General features: G+C 40.1%; 1 protein-coding gene across 4 annotated transcripts in view; it reads left to right on the top strand.

Moving 5' to 3' along the window:
- Positions 1-10,231: 10,231 nt before the first annotated feature.
- Positions 10,232-15,408, top strand: part of sorbs2a (sorbin and SH3 domain containing 2a) — a 44,575-nt gene continuing 39,398 nt past the window's right edge. For 2 of the 4 annotated variants that reach the window (XM_047815974.1, XM_047815973.1), the window contains exons 1-2: positions 10,239-10,615; positions 10,706-10,768. The gene's annotated coding sequence lies outside the window, so the exon portion shown is untranslated. Of the gene's footprint in view, positions 10,616-10,705; positions 10,769-15,408 lie in introns of all 4 variants that reach the window. The other 2 variants (XM_047815972.1, XM_047815975.1) reach the window with 2 other exon arrangements.

Raw genomic sequence — 15,408 nt, 5'->3', positions numbered from 1 at the left:
CACTGATTCATATAAAAGACACATTAGGCACATTACTAGGCACAATAATTCACCAAATTTATAGATAATCACATTTCAGTAAAAATACACTGTGTAAAGATTGACTCATCATTTATAAAAAAAAAGATTTGTGCTGATTGCCTGTTTCACTAAGCTGTAATTATTAAGATGTGCACTTTGGTTCCATACTGACTCAGTTACAAAATATTTTGACCCACACTGACTCTGATTTCACCTGTTTTATTTCAATTGTCTGATTTCACCTGTCAGATTCCGTGTCCAGAGATTGGGTCGCCGAGGCTCCCGCCTTCGACTGCCACCCAATCCACATTGCACCCGCCCCTTACTGTTTCTCCTGCAGGTCGTGGGCCCACAGGAGATCGGCCCCACGTCGCTCCTTCGGGCTGAGCCCGGCCGGGCCCCGTGGGGCAACCGGGAGGAGGCCCCGGGGAAGACCTAGGACACGCTGGAGGGACTATGTCTCTCGGCTGGCCTGGGAACGCCTCGGTATTCCCCCGGAAGAGCTGGAGGAAGTGTCTGGGGAGAGGGGAGTCTGGGTGTACCTGCTTAGACTGCTGCCCCCGCGACCCGGCCCCGGATAAGCGGTAGAAAATGGATGGATGGATGGATGGATGATTTCACCTGTTTTATTTCACCTGTTTTATTTCACCTGTCTGATTTCACCTGTTCTATTTCACCTGTCTGATTTCACCTGTTTTATTTCAGCTGTCTGATTTCAGCTGTTTTATTTCAGCTGTCTGATTTCAGCTGTTTTATTTCACCTGTTTTATTTCAGCTGTCTGATTTCACCTGTTTTATTTCACCTGGTTTATTTCAGCTGTCTGATTTCACCTGTTTTATTTCACCTGTCTGATTTCACCTGGGGTTTTTTTCACTTGTTTTATTTCACCTGTCTGATTTTACCTGTTTTATTTCACCTATTTTATTAAACCTGTCTAATTTCACCTGTCTGATCTTACCTGTTTTACTTCACCTGTCTGATTTCACCTGTCTAATTTCACCTGTCTGATTTTACATGTTTTATTTCACCTGTCTGATTTCACCTGTCTAATTTCACCTGTCTGATTTTACGTGTTTTATTTCACCTGTCTGATTTCACCTGTTTAATTTCACCTGTCTAATTTCACCTGTCTGATTTTACCTGTTTTATTTCACCTGTCTAATTTCATCCATCAGATTTTACCTGTTTTATTTCACCTGTTTTATTTCACCTGTCTGATTTTACCTGTTTTATTTCACCTGTTTTATTTCACCTGTCTGATTTTACCTGTTTTATTTCACCTGTTTTATTTGACCTGTCGGATTTTACCCGTTTTATTTCACCGGTTTAATTTCACCTGTCTGATTTTACCTGTTTTATTTCACCTGTTTTATTTCACCTGTTTTATTTCACCTGTCTGATTTTACCTGTTTTATTTCACCGGTTTTATTTCACCTGTCTAATTTCACCTGTTTTATTTCACCTGTCTAATTTCACCTGTCTGATTTCACCTGTTTTATTTCACCTGTTTTATTTCACCTCTCTGATTTCACCTGTTTTATTTCACCTGTCATTTATGTACAGTGAGTGCACTAATAACACTCACTCACTATTTTACTGTACATACTGTAATTTATGCTCAACTGTTACAACAGGTGTGAATGACTATTGTGCACTTCCATGCTGCTTTTTGTTTCCCTGTTGCATGCTTTCAGGGCCTTGGAGAAGACTGTATTGTATATAACATGAATGACAACAATGCTAAAAAAAAACCTTATCTAAAACATAGATTCAGCAAGTGTAGAATGAATCACAATGATTCACTCTAATATGCACTCTCAAAAACATTTAAGCTTAACAAACATTATTAAATGGTTGTGTGTAAAGTGATTATGAACTGCAGAGGGGGCTGTAAGACTCAAAATTATCTCTGTGGATGAGCTCTTGAATAATAGCCTTTGCTGATTCTATAGTGCATTGTTTTAGCAGAATGCCATTATGCCTTAAAGCATACAGCAGACTCTTTATATCCCACAATGCACCACAGACCTAAACCTCTATCCAAAATGCCCTCTCTTGGTTTAAGACAATACACAGACTACATGGTGAATGAGGTACAGCTTTGGGGCACAACCACATTTACATTTACAGCATTTGGCAGACTCCCTTATCCAGAGCAACTTACATTATCTCATTTTTGTACAACTGAGCAATTGAGGGTTAAGGGCCTTGCTCAGGGGCCCAACAGTAGCAGCTTGGTGGACCTGGGACCTGGGATAGAACTCACAACCTTCCAATTGGTAGCCCAACACCTTAACCACTAGGCTACCACATGCCAAATACCACATCTGTGTGCTCTTGGGAGTATGGTAAAATGTTAGATATGGTGTCCAAGTGAGTAATAATCAGGGGTTACACAATTAAATCAGAAAAGTTCTAACACACACACACACACACATTTCCAGGTTATGTGTGTCGTCACCTAGCAACAGCAGCATGAAGTGAGAGTGGAATCACACATGGGGTTCAGTGAGTCATCTTCAAACATTTCATTCTGTGTGTGTGCATGTGTGTGTATGTGTGTGGGGTTTGAATTGATTTAGATCAACTGTCACATCCGATGTCTTCTTTCTTTTTTTCTCGCTCTTTGTCCTTATAAACACATACACACAGAAGCAAAGCATTATAATTTTGTCTGTGTGTGTGGGAGTAAAAGCAGGGGTCTATTTATATTGATAGATTAACCAAGTCGAAGCACATCAACAGGATACAATCATTATGGTGTGTCCATGTACACGCGCACACACACACACACACACACACACAGATTTTAATGCCATTGCTACTGGAAAACACCAAGCTGTGCGTGTGTGTGTGTGTGTGTGTGTGTGTGTGTTTCAGGTTGTATTTGATTATAATCTACAGCAGTGCCAAGTCATACCTGTCCAACACTGATACACTGTGTATGGAGGTCATACCAAATGTTTGTGTGTGTGTGTGTGTGTGTGTGTGTGTGTGTGTGTGTGTGTGTGTGTGTGTGTGTGTGTGTGTGTGTGTGTGAGAGAGAGAGAGAGAGAGAGAGAGAGAGAAAGAGAGAGAGAGAGAGTGAGAGATTAATTGGAAATAGAAATACCTTGTTTACAAAATGCTGTGTAATAAAATATTAACTATTAGACAGTTAGATAAAAGCTCCATGGACCGTAAAGTCACCTAATAAATCATTCATTCATTCATTCATTCATTCATTCATTCATTTTCTACCGCTTATCTGAACTTCTCGGGTCACCGGGAGCCTGTGCCTATCTCAAGCGTCATCGGGCATCAAGGCAGGATACACCCTTGGATTGAGTGCCAACCCATCTCAGGGCACACACACTCTCAGCTAATAAATTCTAACTAATAAATGAAACAGATATAGTTAGCTGGCAGGCATTCTACTGAGGACCAGTCACTCGAGTAAATAAACACATAGCTGGCTATATTGGGAATTAGCAGCTTGAATGTCTTGCATACATGCATATGGCTGCTCACGGTCTAATTAAACACGACTCATTAATCAGTGGGTTAAAATGTCATTTGGGCGACATCTTGGAATTGATTGGACTGGCATGTTCAATATGAGGGAGAGAACAATACATTTTGCCTGGACCACTTGCTTACTCACACACACACTGTGTAGCATCAATACTTCATCAGTATATCTTTGCACAGCATGAAATAACAGCCACATACCAAACACAGCTGCATTGACTTCATATACCAAATACTGCCTCAACCAAGTACAGCCAAATGTAGCCACCAAACACAGCAGGATTAACCAAACACCAAAGATGCCAGGATGCCCAATAATAAATAACCAGGAGGATCAGCCAAATACAACACCATACACAGGAGCATGAACCCAACACCAAAGACACTAGCCTCAACCCAACACCAAACAGATCAGGTGCCAAACAGTGCAATTAAACCCTTTCCAAACATGTAGCATGGGTTCAGTGGTCAAACCAATCTGACGCTAAACTCAACACAAAATACAGGAGGATGAAATCATTACCATATGAAACAACAAATTATCAACTCAACACAAAAGACAGGAGAATGAACACATACCAAACATGGCAGGAAGCACCCAACACCAGAAAAGATCAACTAAAAAACTAATCACAACAGGGTCAAGCCAATACCAAGCCAAACAGGATAGAGCTCAGGCCAACAGTCAATTATCAACCCTATGACAAAATCAACCCTAAACCAAACGCACCAGGATCAATCCGACACCAAACACGGTAAGAAGAAACCAACATTTCACACACACAGCAAATCATGTAGCATGAATCAAATCCAAAATCCCAATATGACATCCTCACATGTTAGCAACAACACAGTATGTAACATCCTACGATCAAGATGCTTGTAGCAAATCACAGCAGACTAATCTATCCCCAACCAAACTGACCCAACAACAAAGACAGAAATAGGATCCCTAATATCAAACACAGTAGAGCTGTCAGAACACCTCACATAACTGCTGATGAAATGTATAATCAATCTGATAGTCTACGACCCAGTGCATATCTTCTACAGACCAGCTGTTTGACACGCTGTACGTAACACACACACTAATCCCGGGAAGGTTATGGCTTTTCCTGAGGCAAGTAATTAAGTAATGGCTCTTGATCTGCCTAGTCTTCAAGCCGGTGTTGATTGTTCCACACAACAATCTTTCCTCTCTTTGTTGGGAATCAGCCAGCTGTCAGAAGGAATACAACACTAAATGGCAGTAAACATTTACATGCTACATTGTTGAATTGTGCTAGCAATTATGCAGTGCTTAGAATTACAGTGAGTCCATGTTAATGGGGCTTATACATCTGCTAAGCATGAATTCTAGGAAAATCTGCAAGCACTTCCTCTCCCATTAGCTTCGCCTTCTATGGCTGCAGCTGTGCAAATTTCAAAGGAAGCGCACATGACTCTCGGATTCGTGGCCAAGAATAGGAAAAAAGAATAAGGGAGTGATGAGAAGAATGCAGAGCATTATTATAGGAATGTCTTCCCACACATTCCAGTCGGAAAAGGAGCTCTTTCAGGCAGGCTAGGTTCTGGGCATTTGCGTAACTTCCACCAACTTCAGTTTTTATCACTAAGTAGCTGAGGGTCAATATTCGACCTCCAGCTCCTCATGAAGAGGCAGGAGGACAAGATTTAGTGTGAGGAGGGTTAAAAGGGAAAAGAGAAATCGTTCCGGACGTAGTCCAGATGCTACAGTAGCTTGAGTACTATTCTTAGTGGTTAACATGACAGAATGATACTCTAAGCTAGCTACATGTCATCCTTGGTACGTTAAAACTCAGGAATACATAAAGAACCTTGGCTAGTCATGAATGCTAGCAGTTCAGACAGAGCCACAGTGTCTCACAGCATAAATAGACCTCGGATATTAACGTTGACCTTTAACCCACGGGTCATTATGTGTGAAACTGCAGGTCACATACGCTAAAAATAAATGGCTTCTAATTGAACATGTTAAGCTCTGATGTTACAGATTTGCTACCAGGAGCTGAACTCATACTGTACACATAGATACCACATTGTTAACATGAAGGTCATGTTGAAGGTCATGGGATATCACACAGCTATTATTAAATAGAAAAACAGAGAATAATTTTTGTAACTGCTTTCTAAAGTTAGCTTTGCATGAGGGCTAAACATAAACAGCTGACCACAAACTCTAGAATGCTAGCTCTAGTATCACTATAAAAACAAAATAAGCTGATGCCAGTAAACTAGATAGCTAGGTAGCATAGCATAGCTAGATGTTAGCCTCCATCTTTTGTGAGGATAACTTTGCAGTTTGTTCCCTGTGAGTTGAAGGAATTATAGCATTTTTGAAAATTCCGTCACACAGGGCAGCACTATGATGTGAGAATCACTGACATCTCAAGAGAACAATGTGTGTGTGTGTGTGTGTGTGTGTGTGTGTGTGTGTGTGTGTGTGTGTGTGTGTGTGTGTGTGTGTGTGTGTGTGTGTGTGTGTGTGTGTGTGTGTGTGTGTGTATGTGTGTGTGTGTGTGCTGTGCAGTGCAGACGCACCGTTGTGACAACGTATGTTTGCAAGGAAAGTGTTGCAGCATGACACCTCAGCTGTATGAGTGTGAGTGTGTGAGCTCTAAACATAGCCTCAAATTAGCTAATTACATCACTGTAGTCTTATGAAAGTCATTTTAGATGTCAATAATCATTCAACTCTGTTTTTCTTTAGCATCACAAACATAGAAACAGGAAGTAACATGACAAGGAAAAAATTAAATGGGGCACAGATCAGCTGAAGCAAACTACAGACCACCAAAAACACAACAGATGCGTCCATGCTTGCCTTTTGTCATCATTAAGCTAGACAGCTAGCTGTAATTATGATCATGATCATGATTCTTCTGTCATCACTGTGAAGTGGTGCCATGATGGCCACCAAGCAGACAGACCTTACCACAAGGACATTCCTAACTAGCTGTTCGAGATATATCCTTATATTTTTGGGAAAAAAAGTTTATTTTTATTATTTTTTTTATTCAGTTTGATTCAGTTGAGCTAGCATAAATAACCAAAGCTAGCTCACAATTTACAATTTGCTAACCAAATGTTTTTGTGTTTAACCATGCAAAAAAAAAAAAGATAAAAATATCAAATAAAACAATAACTGTATGAGCTGAGACATGGGGCATGGTTGTGTCATGACCTTGTGTCAGATGTCTGGAATGCTAGGTGGCTAACGCTAGCCAGACGCTGATAAGCTTAGGGCATTTTTTATTGCCGCACACGCTGAACTTTCTAGATGTGACGAGTGTGTGGACAGGATCTGTTGATAACAGAGTTATTTTTTCCGTTGTGTGTCACTCTCTGCCACTCAGTGTGTGTGTGTGTGTGTGTGTGTGTGTGTGTGTGTGTGTGTGTGTGTGTGTGTGTGTGTGTGTGTGTGTGTAAGAGTTAGAAAACAGAAGACAGATGGGGCTTAAGAAGGGTATTAAGAAAACTGTACCGTATTTATAGAGGTTGTGTGTGAGAAAATTAGAGACCTGTGCATGACTTCACCGCAGGCTAGTGTGATAAAGCTCTGTGAGTGTTTGTGTGTGTGTGTGTGTGTGTGTGTGTGTGTGTGTGTGTGTGTGTGTGTGTGTGTGTGTGTGTGTGTGTGTGTAGTCTCCAAGCTCCCTATAATATCCCTATATAATTTTTATAATGATGCAGGATCGAGTATCATTTTCTAACGTGAAGCTAGCTTGCTGAATAATGTTTAGCTACAGTACATGCTACTTTGCATCTGTATTCAAACCTCCAACATAGCCACAGAATTACCTCAGAAAAATCAGAAATTCAGTCTATAATTTCAACCCAAGTCTTTTAAGATCATATTTGAATATTTGTACATTTTTTGATATAAATATTGTACTAACATTTGGACTTTACAAGCAAGGCATGTACTGTATGATGGTGTACTGGAAACAATGGTGACATTCTCTTAACCTAGTTTAAGAGATGATATTCAACTGTTTAGCAAACACACCCATTTACACATAATGTTACCTAATGTTAACTAAACAATACGCTAGATTGTTTATATCCTAACATCCTCCAGCTCCTTGATACTGTAGCTCCTTGAAAGCTAGCTAGCTTTAATGATTTTCCACACTGACTTCAGGACAGGCAGCTTGACATGCTTTTTAACATTTTATTTTAGCCTTTGTCCGTCTTTGGTCCTCTCGTAGGTCAGTGCTCACCTCCTCCTCTTCAACCTGCTCCTTTAGCTATCAGAGTTCCACATACCAGACAGTCCAGCCTCACACGTGGGTGTATTCCAGCGGAAAGGTCAGAAATCAACGCTCAGGTTATATTTGGCTGTCTTTGATCTCACACTTGAAGGCTAATTTAGTCAGGCTGATTTACAACAACACACAATCCTGTGCACGACAGTGTTAATGTAGCATTTTAGTCACAATGGCAAAATCTAGTCACAATGCTAATTTCTAAATCTAAAAGCCTTGGGTTTGAGAATACTAAACCTCAGCTAGCATGTGGTTAGGGACAGAAACACTAGCTGAAATTCCAACTGTTTACAAATCTAAATCTATTTCTTAGTTTTCTTTTATGATGATTTCTCTCTTTACATGCTTAGGCTCATATTAGCATCTTAGCTGCATATAAATGCAGTATAAATGGATCTCAGTTGTGAGGGGGAAGATATGTTCCCAGAGGCCCTCATATATTTTCATGAAAGCAAATTAAGGGGCTATGTCTTCCTATTCTCCTAAAAAGAATTTATTTACAACTCTAATTACATCTAAATGTAAAACTGAAGCCTAAAAATACATGACTTTCCACACAAAAGTTTACAGTTCCATATATTTCCCCTTATTTTCTCTACACCATTATCTCTAGATGGAAAATATTAAAATCTAACTGAGAAGCGTTTGTTAAAAAAAAATATTATGCTGGTAATAGTATATGCTAGGAAGTCCTTAAATGTTCTATCTAGCATGTTTTGCTAACATGCTGTATGTTTTGCTGAAACGAATCTGTTCCAGTGTCTCTTGAAAGTAAGATTTCTCTAACATTAGAACAAATTTAACAGAATATAATTTTTATCACATCAAACATCAACTGGAAAGCTACAGTTAAATAATCACTCTTTACATCTGTGGTAAGCTGAAAAGCACTGCTAAAACCTCTAAATAAACCACCATACATTTCCATCTCACCTGGAACATTTTAGCTAATATCTAATGAAATAATTAGCACTTGAAATGGTTGTCCTCCTGGTTTCCTATAATCGATTGTCAGGTTAATGCATCATTCCTGTCTCAGGAAAAAAGCACTTAGCGTACAGTAGCAGATACTGTAAGTGAGTATTTCCGAGTGTGTTTTTGACATGCTTTATTGTGAGACTGGAAATCTGCTGAAGTTGCTGATGCAGGGTTTGTTTGTGGGTCAGAGTAAGAGGGAAGCCCAATGTGTGGCCTGTGAATAATGTGTGTGTGTGTGTGTGTGTGTGTGTGTGTGTGTGTGTGTGTGTGTGTGTGTGTGTGTGTGTGTGTGAGAGAGAGAGAGAGAGAGAGAGAGAGAGAGACTATTAAGTGTATTAACTGGAGTATAAGATAACATAAATGATCTCTCATCTCTGAGACATTCACATGACACTTTTGGTATAACATTCATCAACAGTGAATGGGTTTTTCATCTTATCACACATCCCTGCTAGCAAGTCACGCTACTTAGGTGCTAATAAGCACTAAGGTTGCCAATCTGTCAACCTTGTTGTATACGACCTCATGTTAAATGTGTATAGGGACATTAAGAAGAAAAATATTTTGAAAAGATATAGCCGAGGTTGTTGATGTTGATTTCTTCAGTTTCCTTCCACCTTCCAAAAACATGCTGGATGAAGGGTGGACTGGTTGTGTGTGTGTGTGTGTGTGTGTGTGTGTGTGTGTGTGTGTGTGTGTGTGTGTGAGAGAGAGAGAGAGAGAGAGAGAGAGAGAGAGAGAGAGAGAGAGAGAGAGAGAGGTGAAACAGACAGACAGACAGACAGACAGACAGACAGATAGAGAGAGAGGTGAGACAAACAGACAGACAGATAGAGAGGTGAGACAGACAGACAGACAGAGAGACAGACAGAGAGAGATGGTGCAGTGTGATTATTAGACCGTATTCCCCCCAACATCCAGTGTTCCCTTGACGGATTGTGGATCTACAGTGACACTATAAGGTAACTATTGTAAATATCATATAGGTCTGTGTAATATATATATATATATATATATATATATATATATATATATATATATATATATAATCCGCTAATTTGTGTTTGTGGTGCTGATAAACAACAAGAGCCACGAAATGCAAAAGTGAACCAAAATCCTTAAATATAACATTACAATCTTGTGATGATCGCAATGCGGTATTTAAACCTCCGCGAGACCGGTGCATTAACGCTGTCCAACAAAACGTCAGGTTTCCTTTCCTTAGACACAGCACACTCAAAGCACGTGATTAAATATATATAAATAAAATCCCCTTATATCCCTTATATACCCCCAAGTTACTCGAGCGCGTGCGAGACTTGAATGCGCGCGCTCTCTCTCTCTCTCCCCCTCTCTCTCCCTCTTTCTCTCTCTCTCCCTCTTCCCCCACTCTCTCTCCCTCTCTCTGTCTCTCTCGCTCTTTCTCTGTCTGTCTGTCTGTCTGTCTGTCTGTCTGTCTCTCTCTCTCTCTCTCTCTCTCTCTCTCTCTCTCTCTCTCTCTGCTAAAAGAGAGGCGTTTCCTCTCCCATGCACCGGGGTACCGCATAGCCGTCTAACACAAAAGGCGCGAGCTGCCGCCGGACCGAGAGGGAGGTTCACCAGGCACGCGCGCTCACCTCAGCGGCCGCATTTCTTTTCTGTCTAAAGAGCGCGAGCGCAGGTGCGAACCCGGATCCGAACCCGGATCCTTTTTTTCTCCACTCTTTCATGGACTTTATATTTTTTACATATATATATATATATATAATTGTGCATAAACTGCACATATAACTGCACGCGAAACCGGGTCTGGAGATCTCGAGGCCACTACAGAGAGGTAAGCAGCAGCACCGTGGGTTTGATCCTAAACCGCAAATTATTACTCTGTGTTTTAGTGCGCCATGTTGATGAGCTCTGTGTTGTGTAGGAACGTGTGATTTGGGACGCGGCCGCATGCAGGGGTCGGTTGTCATGGTGACCGGGACTATAGGTGACTATAGCCCAGGTTTCTTTACATTATACAAGCAATTAAACAACTGATTATTTTCCAAGTGTTGTATTCCTTATTTATATGTTTTTATTTTTCTATAGTTACATATAGTTTTGTGTTATTTATACATCAGCAGCTTGGCTTATAATAAGCTGTGCCAGATTTGTGAGCTGACAACACACCTGGAATTCACTGTAAAGTAGCTGTGTGTTCAGGATGAGCTAATGTAGGGATGGAGAAAGCTGACCTCTGATTTCTGCTGCAGAACGAGCACTGAGATTGAGAAAGTGAACACAAACTTTCATTTACTTTTACCTGTGTGTGTGTGTGTGTGTGTGTGTGTGTGTGTGTGTGTGTGTGTGTGTGTGTGTGTGTGTGTGTGTGTGTGTGTGTGTGTGTGTGTGTGTGTGTGTGTGTGTGTGCAGACAATAGCCTCTTTCTGCTAAACTACAGTGGTACACTGCCACAGAAACTCATTGTACATCTGTTATCACTGCATCATCAGTTCTACATTACTGTGTTGTGCTGTAAGGTGTGTGTGTGTGTGTGTTTGTGTTTGTGTTTGTCGGCTAATATAAAGGAATAGGAGAAGCCCTTGTGGCATCTAAAGGTCGCTATTCAGCTTTATCACACCATCCTACATTGATGTCCAGTGAATATCCACTTAAATAGTTCATTTGAAAAAAATGTTATGTATGATTATTTATATATCTAACAACTGGATGTTTTTAATTCCATTTTAATATATAATAGCTAATATGTTGCTAGTTTTGATGATACCATGATACCAGTTCCTAAAGATAAGACTTTCTCTCTACTGTGTGTTTGTGTGTATGTGTGTGTGTGTGTGTGTGTGTGTGTGTGTGTGTGTGTGTGTGTGTGTGTGTGTGTGTGTGTGTACAGTTGGCTAATATCCCAGGTTTGGAAAAATCTGGGCTTAGTGGTGGTAAATGGGCCAGAACAAACTGCAGATTCATTATATACAGGCCACACACACACACACACACACACACACACACACACACACACACACACACACACACACACACACACACACACACACACATCAGGAGGGAGCATCTACTTGAGATTTGATGCAAAAAAAGTTTGCTGACGTGTTGAAATATTTGCTGATGTGGATGATGGATAAAACTGCAATTATCAGTTACATCTCCTTTATTTTGTAATGTCTTGTATGAAATAGTAAAATGGCACAAGTACATTATAGTACTGTACTTTACAGTAGAGTCTAGTATCATTCAGAAGACCACAGTATAGTATGGTGCTGTAGTTTACAGTGTGGTGTGGTAGTTTATGGTATAATATGGTAGTTTACAGTGTAGTATGATAGTTTACACTGTAGTACAGTGGTTTAGAATGTAGTACAGTAGTTTACAGTGTAGTATGGTAGTTTACAGTACAGTATGGTAATTTACAGTGTAATGTGCTTGTTTGGAGTATTGTAAAGAGTTTATGTCTGGAGTAAGGATTGTGTTAAAATAGTTTGTTCTAATTGTGCTGTTCCTTTCTCAACAACAGCATAACCCAATGAAGTGTGTAAGCAGTGCTAATTGGCCCTTGGGCAAGTCGCACTTGGGGCAAGTCGTGGCCTAATCGTTAGAGAGTCTGACTCGTAATCCTGAGGTTGTGGGTTCGAATCTTGGGCCGGCCACGACTGCTCCCCGGGCGCCGCAGCATAAATGGCTGCCCACTGCTCCGGGTGAGTGTTCACGGTGTTTGTGTGTTCACTGCTGTGTGTGTGCACTCTGGATGGGTCAAATGCAGAGAATGAATTCTGAGTATAGGTCACCGTACTTAGCCGTATGTCACTTATTAATTTTAATCACAACACTAGTGGTATGGAGTTTTGGAAATTTGCCAGCACATATGAGGCGAATTCAAGTGTCTCAATTCCATTGTCACTTTGTCCTTTAAATAAAAGACCTAACAGCTAGAATAGGCTAGCTAGCTGACGTACAAACCCGAGCAAAATTTTTCAAGATTTTAATCCCTTGTACTTGTTTGTGGAAAGCACCGTCTCTTCTGGACTCTTCTGCCTTGTAGTAACTTCAAAGCTTCTGCAGATATATGATTGTGTGTGTGTTTTTATGTTGACATGCTGCCGATCCTTTTTATAACCTGTCACTTGTAGAGCCAGAAACACTTAACTGAAATTCACGCTCATAATGGATTGGGTGTTGAGACGAGCCCAAAGTGACCATGTCGACACGTTCCCTGTGTCTTTGTGTGTGTGTGTGTGTGGTTGGTGTTGCAAAAAATAACCCTGAAGCACTTTAATGATGAGATGCCTAAGCTACTGTTAAGCCTTATTTGGCTAATTGCTATTCCCTTTTGCATTCACTCAGACAGTTCTCATGGAGGTGAGTTACTCTGTGCATTCTGATAACAAATCTGATTAGAATATTTATACGCTGGCACCACAAACCTCTCTAGTTGCCTATTGGTTTTTTTTTTTTTTGGTACCTTGGCTTGTTTAGTCTTCTGTAATGCAAACCCAGATTTCTAGTATTGTGATAAAATCTCGCTGGAAATTTTTGGGGAAAAATTGAAAATAATAATAATAATTTAAAAAAATTACAATCAGGTTATTTAGATTAGATTAGATTAGATTAGATTCAACTTTATTGTCATTGTACAAGGTACATGAAAGTTATGCAAAATATTCAAATTAAGAATGTCTCAGCTTCATTAATAAAAGCTAGCAGGTGATAGTTATATGAAAAATTCAACCTGGACGGCAAGTTAGAAGCGGATGGGAATAGAGATTTGCACAAGCTAACATGAAGTTTAGTCTTTTGGAAATGTTGCAGAATAAAACTGAAGATAAATTCTTTTCACAGATTTTCACAGAAACTCATATCTACCGTTTGTTTAGGTCGCTAATACGAACTATCATGTACAATTGCAAAGAGCATTTTAAATATAATTGTTGCTTTTTTAAATACCGAAACACGCCGCACTCTTTAACGAACAGGACCGTGAACAGCACTTCATCATCGCAAGATAGCCCAGTCACGTGTGGCCTGTACTTCAAAAGCGGCTGCTGCTTCATAACTTACGGGACACTGAATATCGTACTGAAAGCTTTTTCTGGTAGATCATCACATCGAAATGCTGTCAACATTACAATTTAGCGTAACGCTAATGAAGTAGCCTGGGATTTCTGAGGAAAGAAATGCACATAGCATGCAGTTTAACCCTTTCTTCAATATATACAGTAATCTGAGTTTAGTTGGTTTGTGTGTCATGTTTACAGTAGTGCCTGATGATTTATAAGGGCAGCTGATTGCGCTCACTGAATTTAGCATTCTACGACTGTAAACATGATGTAACTAATGATATATACTGTAAGTGAAAACGTTTTTGTGTGTGACTCTGTGTGAGTGTGTGTGTGTGTGTGTGTGTGTGTGTGTGTGTGTGTGTGTGTGTGTGTGTGTGTGTGTGTGTGTGTGTGTGTGTTATTTTTCTCGAGTATCTACACTGTTTTGTCATAACTGAGGCATTTCATTGTTGTTGTCTGTCGAATGTTACAGTATAAAAATGTGAGAGTGCAAGAAATGATCTTCATTCCATAAGTTCTAAGTTGTTAAATTAAACTTGTCTCTGGAAGACAGGGATTACACCACATTCACAAACAAAATGGTGAATATTAAGAGAATACCAAAATAACTCATGGCAGCTCAGTAGCTAATGTTACACATTAAAAAAATACAATTTTGTGACATTTCAGCCTGACATTTATGATGGTCCAAGTGTTCTTCAGACATCAGACTGAACCCAAAACCAAATTCTACATTATAAAATCCCTGCTTTCAGCTCAACTGTCTTTCTTTTTGATTCTCTTCCATATCACACTCACTCACTGACTCACTCACTCACACACACACACACACACACACACACACACACACACACACACACACACACACACACACACACACACACACACACACACACACACACACACACACACAAACACACACGATTAATCTGATCCTATAAAATAAGTTTCATCACTTTGTTTCAGTTCAAATCAGTTTGGTTCGATTACAATATGAAGCACCTTGGTTTGATTTGATTCAGTTTTGAATAAAATCAATTTTTGATTTTGAATTTGATTCTGTTAGATTTTTTTTTTCATTGATGATGTTCAGTCTTTCATTTAATGACTGTCGGTTTCAGCCTCCTGGACTGACCCCACAATTTCTCTTTGTGTGTGTTTGTCTCTGGGTTTGTGTGTGTGTGTGTGTGTGTGTGTGTGTGTGCGTGTGTGTGTGTGTGTTTACTGTCTTTCCTCTTCCTCATTCCTGTGTGATTGTGTCCAGTTTTATTCAGGGTCGGCACAAAGGCTTCGAACGGGAACACTGGTGCACGTATACACCCACACACCCACACACACACACACACACACACACACACACACACACACACACACACACACATAAACAGGGGTTGAGTTTCAATGGCTGAAGGAATGCGAAACTGCACACACACTCACACACAGACCTTTTGGTTCTCACACATGAAAACACGCAACCTGTGAACCATAGAGATTACTGACACACACACAAACACACAAACACGCAATACACTTACATTGTCAAATAGTGCTGTTAGTT

This window comes from Tachysurus fulvidraco, chromosome 7, assembly GCF_022655615.1.
Source record: "Tachysurus fulvidraco isolate hzauxx_2018 chromosome 7, HZAU_PFXX_2.0, whole genome shotgun sequence".
NCBI lineage: Eukaryota > Metazoa > Chordata > Actinopteri > Siluriformes > Bagridae > Tachysurus > Tachysurus fulvidraco.
Note: the sequence above shows the minus strand (reverse complement) of the source record. Positions and strands in the feature narration are given on the sequence as shown.